At 38.3% G+C, this 10,338-nt stretch overlaps 1 pseudogene; it reads right to left on the bottom strand.

The window, feature by feature from the left end:
• Positions 1-7,746: 7,746 nt before the first annotated feature.
• Positions 7,747-9,105, bottom strand: LOC105742629 (annotated as a pseudogene).
• Between the last annotated feature and the right edge of the window lie 1,233 nt (positions 9,106-10,338).

Here is a 10,338-nt window from a genome sequence, read left to right as displayed (position 1 = left end):
TTTTTTAATGTGTGAAAACTTCTCCTTGAGAGGAGGCCCCAGTTGTTAATTCTTTCAAGTATTTCCAGTGCAGTTTGATTTTTTTCATGAACTCTTTGTCTACACTTATATATTCAAGATTTTCACTTATTTCCTTTTCCAGGTGATATAGTGCTTCTGTTTTAATGTTTAGATCTTTATCCATTTTGACTTTAGTTTAGTGCATGTTGATAGGCCCAGGTCAAGTTTTAGTTTTCCGCAAGTAGACAGTCAGTTTTTTTCCAGTGCCATTTGTTAAAGAGACTATTTTTCTTCCAGTAAACATATTTGGTACCTTTGTCAAAGATAAGGTGACTGAGTATGTTTGTATTTGCATCTATATTTTCTAAGCTATTCCATTGATCATCATGCCTATTTTGTTGCCAATAACATGCTGATTTTATCATAGTAGCTTTGTAGTATAATTTCAAGTCAGTGATTGTAGCACCTCCTGCCTTGTCTTTGTTTCCCAGAATTGCCTTGCTTTTCTGCATTTTTTCTGGTTCCAAATATATTTTAATAATGATATTTCAAGGTCTGTGAGGTATGTTGGTGTTACTTTGATATCAATTGCATTAAATCTGTACAACAACTTTGGGATTATGACCATCGTCACAATGTTGCTTCTTCCTATCCAGGAGCAAGTAATATCTTTCCATTTTCTGAAATCCTCTACAATCTTTTACAGTGTACTGTAATTTTCATTGAATAGATCTTTGACTTCTTTAGTTAGATTAACTCCTAAGTATTGCATTTTCCTTGGTGCTATTGTAAAAGGTATTGTTTCTCTAATTTCCCTCTCAGTGCATTTGTTTTCTTTGTAGAGGAATGCTATTGACTTTGGGGTACTGACTTTGTATCCTGCTATGCTACTGAATTTGTGTATCAATTCTCGTAGTTTCTCGGTGGAGTTTTTTTGAGTCTTCCAAGTAGAGCACCATGTCATCTGCCAATAATGATAGTTTAACTTCTTCTTTATCTATTCCTATTCCTTTTATTTCTCTCTCTTGTCTAATGGCTCTAGTTAATGATTGCAGAACTATATTAAAAGTGAATGGTGATGGAGGACATCTTTGTGTTAATTGATCTGAGACAAAAAGATTTTAATTTTTCCACATTTAGAATTACATTAACAGTTGAATTGTCATAGATGGGTTTATCAGATTGTGGGAGAGGCCATCCATTCCAATTTTCTGTAGGACTTTGAACATGAATGAGTGTTGGACTTTGTCAAAAGCCTTTTCTGCATCAAGTGAGATGATCATGTGGTTTTTGGATTTGGCTCTATTGATATAGTGTATGACATTTATACATTTGCTATGGTAAACAATCCTTGCATCCCTGGGGTGATTCCTATGTGGTCATGGTGTATAATCTTCTTTTTTCTTTTTTTTTTTTTTTTTTGGTGGAACCGGGGATTGAACTCCGGCCATTGCACTTGCCAGAGAAGCACTTAATCTACTGAGCCATCTCCCCAGCATGGTGTATAATCTTCTTGATGATTTGCTATACTCTATTTGCTAGGATTTTATTAAGGATTTTTGCGTCTATTCTTTATGAGGGAGATTGGCTTGTAGTTTTTCTTTTTTAGTTGCTTCTTTCCCTGGTTTTGGTATCAGTGTAATACTTGTCTCCAGGAATGATTTTGGGAAGATTGCTTCCTTTTCAATTTCATTGAAGATTTTGAGGAGGATTGGGATTATAGTTTCTGTAAATTTCTTTTAGAATTTAGCTGTGAATCCATCAGGACATGCAATTTTCTTTGTCGCTAAGTTTTTTTTTATTACATTTTGAATTTCATTTTCTGTTCTTGGGTTATTGACAGTTCTTATATCTTCTTGATTCAGTTTTGGTAATTTGTACCTTTCTAGAAATCTATCCATATGTTCTGTGTCTTTGTTTCTGTGACAGTAAAGATTTTCAAAAGCTATTGATGTTCTAAATTTCCACAGGATCTGTGGTAATTTCACCCTCTTCATTCCTTATTTCCTGAATTTGAGTTTTTTCTTTTAGATTTTTGATAAGGTTAGCTAGGAACTTATTGATTTTATTTAATCTTTCACAGAACCAGCTCTTCATTTCGTTAATTCTTTGAATTGTTTCTTCATCTCAATTGAATTAATTTCTGCTCTAATCTTCATAATTTCCTCCCATCTTCGGGCTTTGGGTTTTGTTTTCTCTTCCTTTTCTAGAAGTTTGACATACAGTATCAGGGCATTTATCTACTCCTGTTCTGTTTTCCTAATGTGTGAGTTCCCTGCTACAAATTTCCCTCTAAAACTGCTTTCATTGCATCCCATAAATTCTAATAAATTGTGCTTGAATTTTCATTGAATTATACATAGTGCTTGATTTCTTAATTTCATCTGCAAGTCATTGGTTCCTGAAAAGGGTGTTGTTTAATTTCCATATATTTATTTATGGGGGTTTTGTGGTTTCTTTTCTCATTTATTTTTAGTTTCATTGCAATGTGGTTTGATAATATGCATGGCATAGTTTCTGTTTTCTTACATAGGCTTAAGCATGGCCTATGACTACTATTTGGTCTATGTTAGAAAATGTGCCATGTGCAGCTGAAAAGAATGTGCATTCAGATGTGGTTGGGGGGAACACTCTGTATATGTCCACTAAGTCCCTTTGTTCCAAGGTCTTTTTCAAGTCTGCTGTTTCTTTGCTTATTTTTTGTCTGCTTGATCTATCCTTTTGTGTTAAGGGCGTGTCAAGGTCTCCTGTCAATATCTTGGTATTGTATATCAGATTTTTCATGTCCATTAAGATTTGTCTTATATTGTTGTGTGCTCCCATGTTTGGTGCATACATATTTATGAGTGTTACCACTTCTTATTGTATTTTTCACCTAACCAGTATGTAGTGGCCTACTTTATTTCATTTGTTCATTCTTGGTTTGACGTTCAGACTGCCTGCAAACAAGATTGTTGCCCCTGATTTTTTTCTGAGGTCCTGGGGCATGTAGTATTGTTTTCCACCCTTTGACTTTCAGCCTATGAATTCCTTTATGAGTTCAGTGTGTTTCTTGCTTATAGCACATATAGTTCTTTTAATTGGTGAATTGAGTCCATTTACATTGATGGTTACAATTGAGATATATTGCCTTATGATCAACATGTTATTTAGCTGTTGTCGTTTATCCATTTTTCTCATGTTTAATTGTTTGCGCTATTTGGTGGCTTCTTTCTGTTCTCATACATGGATTTCTGGTCATTTTGGTCCCTCTCTAGAATATGTTTTAATAGTCTGTGTAGGGTTGGATTTGTCATCATGATATTCTTTAGTTGTTCTTTGTCATGGATGCATTTCACTTCTCCGTCAAACTTGAAAGAGAGTTTTGCAGGGTATAGTAGTCTGAGTTGGAATTTTTTTTCATAGACTTGAAGTACTCTGCTCCATGCTCTTCTTGACTTCATGTTTTGCTAAGAGAAGTTTACCATTTTTCTTCTGGATTTTCCTTTAAATGTGATCTGCTTCTTTTCTCTAGAGGCTTTTAGTATATTGTTCTTCTGCTGGATTAATGGGATATTTATTATTATATGTCTGGGTGTTTCTTTAGTTGGGTTGGTGTTATTTGGAGTTCTATATGCTTCGGTTAACTGAATGTCAGATTGCCTCTCCATATTTAGGAATTTTTCTGCTATTACTTCTGCCCATATTCTTTTTATATCATTTGTATTGAGTCTTTTTTTCTCATTGATGCCTATTGGTCTTATGCTGTTCATCTTTACATCGTGTTGCACATGTTGAATCATTTTTTTCTGCATCCTGGTTTTTTAAAGAGGTAATTTCTTATCTTTTCATTGGCTGTAATGGTGTCTTCAAGGTCTGAAACTCTATCTGCACTTTCATTCAAATGGGTTTGCCAGCTTGTGTTTGAGATAATTTCCTGTATATCTCTTTGAATATGCTTCTTGCATTCTATTCTTTTCTTATATTGCTCATTCAAGGATTCCATCACTTTTCTACGCTCCTTGATTTTTTAGCAGTGTCTTCTGTAGAAGTACTTAGTAATTCTTTCATTATACTTATCATTTCTTTTTTACTTCAGAGATTATTTCTTATCTGATTTCCTCTATACCTTTTTGCAGTTGTTTGTTTACTCCCTACACTATTATTTCAGAGATTTCAAATGTGTAATTTCCAATTTCTTCTAAGCCAGGTGTATTCTCCTTTGTTCTGGGTTGTCTCAGGACCTGAGAATGCATTTTGCTCCTTGCCTTTGTCATTTTGTATAACACTATCCTCTGACCTTTGGTGTAGAGATTTGATGCAGTTATAAACTTAGCACCTACCAATATTATTACACAAGAGAATTTATGTGGTGTAGGCAGTTAAGGTTTTGCATTTATAGAACTATAATTAGCAACACTAATAATGGGTAGTGAGATTTAGCATTTGACAAACTTTTGTAACTAATGTGTTTGTAGTTTAGACCACAAGAACAAACATTATGACTTTATAGCTAACAGGTATTCAATTGGGAATTTGTACTTAAATTAGTCCCCCTAAGTTCTGTCTGATCACCTCCCCTTTTGTACATATAGTCATCAGGTAGTCTAGTTTATTCCAGTTACCTGTTGCCCCCTATCTCAATGAAGAGAGAGGATGATCTCATAGATCTGTGTCTAGCAAAGTATCTCAGCTTATGGTCTGGATCTTCCAACTTGGAACTCATCCAGGTGGGCCTTGCTTGTTTTGGCTGCTGTGCTCCACTTCTTCCTGCTGCAGCACATGGAAGTGAACCCTCTGTACCTCTTTGGCAAGATGTTCTGCTCCTGGATTAGTTGAGTGGGTCTAATCCCTTGTCTCTCTGCATAGAGTTCTGCACTGCTTGGTTCCACACCAGGTGTGTCTGATGGAGGAGGTTCCAGTAAGTGCAAGAAAGATTCCACACACACATAGTGGGCCTGGGTGCTGGCTGTAGTAGAGTCTGGTGGTGCCCAGAAGGTCCAACACACATACACCAAGCTTGGGAACTGGCTGGAGTAGAAGTTCTTTTACTGTTTTAACTTTTTTTTTTCGGAATTGGGGATTGAACTCAGTCCCTTACGCTTGCCAGGGAAGCACTTATTTCACTGAGCCATCTCCCCAGCCCCCTTACTGCTTTAAGTTTTAAGATAAACATTCACTATATACTCTGATTACAATTTGTATAGTGAGATAATTATTTCATCTTTGTTATGGAAAGTTATAATGAAAAATCACCAGAGTGATCAAAGAGCATATTATAAAAGGACTTGATGATACCCAAAGAACTAGCTAGATGAAAAGTGAGATGGGTAAGAATAAAATTAAAAAAAAATTAGGAATGTTCTGAGCTAGTGGGTAGATTGAGGAACTTAAAGCCAGGAAGATAAAAGTTCAGAGAGAAACAAAGAAGAAGACAGGATTTAGGAAAGAGTTACATATCCTTGTAGGCCATGAAGGCCCTTGAATGTTGTGGCAGATGCTGGTCGCTTCCATTGAACATTTGGGTTTTATCCTTCAATGGTATGTCATTGAAGGTCTCTAGGTTAATTTGATCTTGACCTGCTAGATATTTTTATAATTTCCTAATGGCCAACACACTAAAAAAGTTCTTCAAAATCTTTAGAATTGTAGTCTTAAAAAAACAAAGATATGTTTGGATGAAGCAGATGAGTCCTTGCCACTGCACATTGGCAGAACAAGTGAGGGCAAGCTCAAAAGTCCAAAAATTAATTACACTTCCATTCTACATTCATGTCTTATCCATAAGAAGTGTGTTCAACAGATTCTTTTATAATTGTGGATAATTATAAGAGGTTAAAAGTAGATTATAGACAATTAGACATGGTACAACAGAGAGTGCTGTAGGTTGTTGGGAGTGAGTAGAAAGAACCAGCTGGAAAAATGTTTCCCAAACTGCTAGGCATTTTTTTGCACAGGGTCTCACTACACAGGTCAAAGTCATAGTGAACCTCTTGTTTCAGCCTCCCCAGCCCTGGAATTACAGGTGTGCACCACCATGCCCAGTGTTGGGGGCTGGCACAGAGTTCCTGGGGTTCTGGGGCCAACATGGAATGCGGTACTGGGGATTGAACTTGGGGCCTTGTGCTTGCCAGACAAGCACTTAGGTTGTGGAGCTATCTACTTAGCTGTCCTGGGCATTCTTTGATTTGTTTTGTAAATAGAGATATTTGGGGTGTCTGTCTCTGCCTCTAGTGTCTCTTTATAGCTAGCGAGCATGAGCAAGTGAAATGAGGCAAAACCACACACACACACACACACACACACACACACACACACACACACACATTACTGGAAGTCAATCAACATTAGCTTTTTCTTCAAGCCAAAGGGCTTCATAGGCTAGAAACTAATAAATGGAAACTAAATAGAAAGATAGGTAATGATTGTATTAAATTCACCTAAAGATATCTTATTTAAACAACTATGTTTTTGTCATGCTCTGAATCTAGGTACTATGGGGAAGAAAGATATGGCAAGTGTGTTACATTTACTTTAAGGAGATTCCAAATCTATTGGAATGTTTGGTGTGGCTGGAACACAAAATGTATGAAAACAGATAATGAGGGAGTGCAAGAAATGGGGCCAGAGGCCAGCTAAGAAGTTCTGACTTCATCCCGATGACACTGGGGAAATATGGGGGCACTAAACAATCAGAAGGCAAGGTTATATTTGGGCTGTAAAAGGATTCATGTTTCCACTGTGGGAAGGGTTGCTTGAGGCATGCAGGGAGGAAGGTTAGGGTAGTTCCACTGGGGCTGCTTCTGGAAAGAATTGTGAGTATAGGAGGAGACATTGGAGAGGAGAGACCAGCATACACATTTTAAAAAGTGACTTATTTCACCTCTTTATCCACTACATGTCTATTGCTTTGACTAGTTGCTGATCTATTTAGCAAACAATTATTTTGTATGTGCTCTATGCAAAACACCATGGTATGACTGGGTGTGGTGGTGCATGCCTGTAATCCCAGTGCTTGGGGGTCTGAAAACAGGAGGATCACTACAAATCGAATCTATGTAGTGAGACTCTGCAGACCCTATGTTAAATACATAGCAAGCAAACAAAAAACCACCATGCTAGGGGGAATGAAGAGGAATAAAGAATGTTATTCCAATCTTTCAATGGCTTGAGTAACTGCTCAGGTGAGTGGAGCAGTCAATAGCTGCTCTAGGATTTTAGATAGCTCTGATCCATGGAGAGGTATATGACTTAACTAGGAGAAGGTAAGTTTCAGTAGCTAGAATGTGCATAATCCTGAGGGGACACACAATGAAGTAAACTGCTGGGCAGAAGCTAAAAAGAAAGGATAGGAAGTACTGGAGCATAGGTCAGGGTATGTAGGGTATTGGGATTATATAAGTAGACAAAGTTCTCTATATGCATTTATCTGCATTTACACAGATGAATATAAGTTCATAAAGCAAGAAAATACCTTAGCATTACTGCATATTTATGTCACACCCCTCATCCACACATAGAGAAAAGGAAAGAGATGAAAGTGGGCTGTTACAACCCAAAATGGTTGCTGCAGGCAAGGTCTTTCTAATTTCTCCTTAAAGGACATCTGCTTCTGCTGGTATAGCCTGATGGAATTGCATGTGTCTTGGTAAACTTAATATTACTGTGCAGGGATTAACCTGGAGAGCTAAAGGATATAAGACGGTATGTTCTGAGGAAGGGCCTCTGCTCTGCTGCAATTTCCCAGGGAGGAGGGAGCAGCAGTGGTCAAACCCCCAAGTTCTCAACCTGTGTCTGGCCTTCTTTGGAGAAACCCAGACTGCTGAGAAGTGAGACTTCTCTAGACAGTGAGGGCCCTTGAATTTTCTTGGTGTATATCCCATGAGTTAGAAGTCTCTTGACTACCTTTTCAACATCATTGTTTTTCAAGCTGTACATGATGGGATTGATCATGAGGGTGACTGCAGTGTAGAGCTATGAGAAGATCTTGTGGAGGGCAGCAGTCTGGGTTGCTGTGAGAATAGCATAGACTGTTCTCTGCATTCCAAAGTATAGCATGACCATAATGAGGTGAGAGGAACAGCTGAAGAAGGTCCATTGTTTTCCTGAAGATAACGGGATACTGAGCACAAGAGCCAAGATGTAGATATAGGAGGCAATGGTGAGCAGGAAAGGCACCATGGTGATCTAGGAAGCCATGAGGAAAGTGTTTTTTCCCCACTGCCTCAGAATCAGAGCAAGACAGCTTTAGCACAGGGGCCACGTCACAGAAGAAGTGGTCAGTCTCCTCAGTGGCACAGGATAACAGTTGGAAAGTCATGGTGCCATTTACCACAGGAGTTAGGAAAGACCCAGCGAAGACCCACCTGCAAACAGGACACATATGTGAATGTTCATGAGGGATGAATACCACAGGGGGCTGCAGACAGCAAGGTAGTGGTCATAAGACATTGCTGCCATCAGAAAGCACTCAACTGCTGCTGTGGAGCTAAAGAAGTAAAACTGGGCCACACAGCCTGCAAAATAAATTGCTGCAGGACCTGAGAGAAGGAGTTGTCACATCTTAGGGGCAATGGATGTAGTGTACCAGATCTCAAGGAAAGAGAAATTAGACAGAAAGAAGTGCATGGGAGTTTGGAGGTTGTGGTCGATAGAAATGACTACAAGGATGAGGATGCTCCCCAGCAAGGTCACTACATATATTCCCAGAAATATTTCAAAAAGGAAAAAACCACAAGCCATGGTGACTCCCAAATCCCAGGAGAAGAAATCCTTTGGTGGTGGTCTGGTTACTTATATTTTGGAGATTCAGACACCAGATCTGAGAAAAAGAAAGAAACAATATATAGAATAGCTCACTGGCAATAAACAGTGTTACTGGGGGAAGCAGTAGCACCAGAAATGCTATCTTGCACATAACTCAAGGCTCTGTCTCTTCTCTCCTAGAATGTATTTTCTGTTTTGTTCAACTAAGTGTATTTACCTAATAGTTGTAGAGAAATAAAAATTATGCCCTGGAGAGTGAACAGAGAGGGAGTCTCCTATGCTCTTTTCTACTTTTTCCTTGATGTAACTGATGACAATTACCTTTGGGAATCTCACAGTTGGAAACAAACACTTCCTCATGGGGACAAGTGCAGAAACTTCTCTGGACTGTCTGAATTTCTGAAACTCAGCTTCTAAGACTCAATAGAAAAGTGAATCTGAAATCCTAAAATAATATTGGAATTCAGACTACTGTCTCTCTCACTGGACCCCTCCTCCAAATCAGGGTGGATCTCACCAGGATTGTAATTGACGGGGGGAGAATTCAAAATTATTGATCTTAAAGTAACTGCAAGAGAAACAGTAGCTTCTTCTAGGCTCTGGGGATGTGTAGCTGATTGCTTCCATGGCATCAAATTCCTATGGAAATTGGGGGGAAATATATGTAAAGTTATTCACTTGAAATGTTAGAGAAAAATAATGTTTCATCTTTCATAAATGAAAATGACATTCATGACTCACAAGTAGTAGGATGTGCATTTAGATTTTTTTTTCCAGCAGCAGCAGCAGCGGGAATAGGTTAGCAGTGAGTCATGGATACAGCCTCCCCTTCCCCACATGCCTCCTGTGGCGCTCAAAGCCTAGTATTTGTGAAATGGTTGTCTGATCATAATAGCTGGACTATGGAAAGATTGGAAATCATCTTATATTGTGGGTAAATTAAGGGTAAATGTGAAACTAGAGGCAGGGGTTTGATTCAGTGAATGTTTAAGTCAGAAGGCTTGGTCTGTGGCTATAGAATGAAGTAAAATCATCTTTGCTGCTTTTTTTCTGCTTTGTTTTGGATGATGAAAATGTGCCCTTAAAGGTTACAGACAAGTCCTATTTTTGTAGTGAAATCGTAATTGAAATGCACTCCGGGAGCTGACTATTCATAGGAATCCTATTAAGAATGCTTGTCTAATATGAAAGAATTTCCCTATAATTTGCCCTTTGCACAAATCTGGATTGTTAGTACAGATGGTGTAAAGGGAGACCCACATCAAATGGAGGGATCCAGGATTTTGGGGCTGCCTAGGGTAGTACTGATTATGATTATAATGGATAAGGAAAACAAATCAGCTGCTAAGGCTGTCCCTGGAGGAGATAGCTCCTTTCTAATTGGGGGATTAAACTGCTGTGTCCTCTTACCTATTTATGTTGTCTTCAGAGACTGCCAGCCAGCATTCAGAACCAACATTAACATCATTAGATTTTTATTATTCAATCCCAAGTCTCATTAATTAGTAATGGAGTAAACTTGATTTTCCCCTTTGGCTTACAGACATGCTCCTTGGTGCCTCCAAATTCAAAAGCACACAGCTTGTCTAAATC

This window comes from Octodon degus, unplaced genomic scaffold (assembly GCF_000260255.1).
Source record: "Octodon degus isolate 3935 unplaced genomic scaffold, OctDeg1.0 scaffold00063, whole genome shotgun sequence".
Classification (NCBI taxonomy): Eukaryota; Metazoa; Chordata; class Mammalia; order Rodentia; family Octodontidae; genus Octodon; species Octodon degus.
This window is presented reverse-complemented; position numbering and strand designations above follow the sequence as displayed.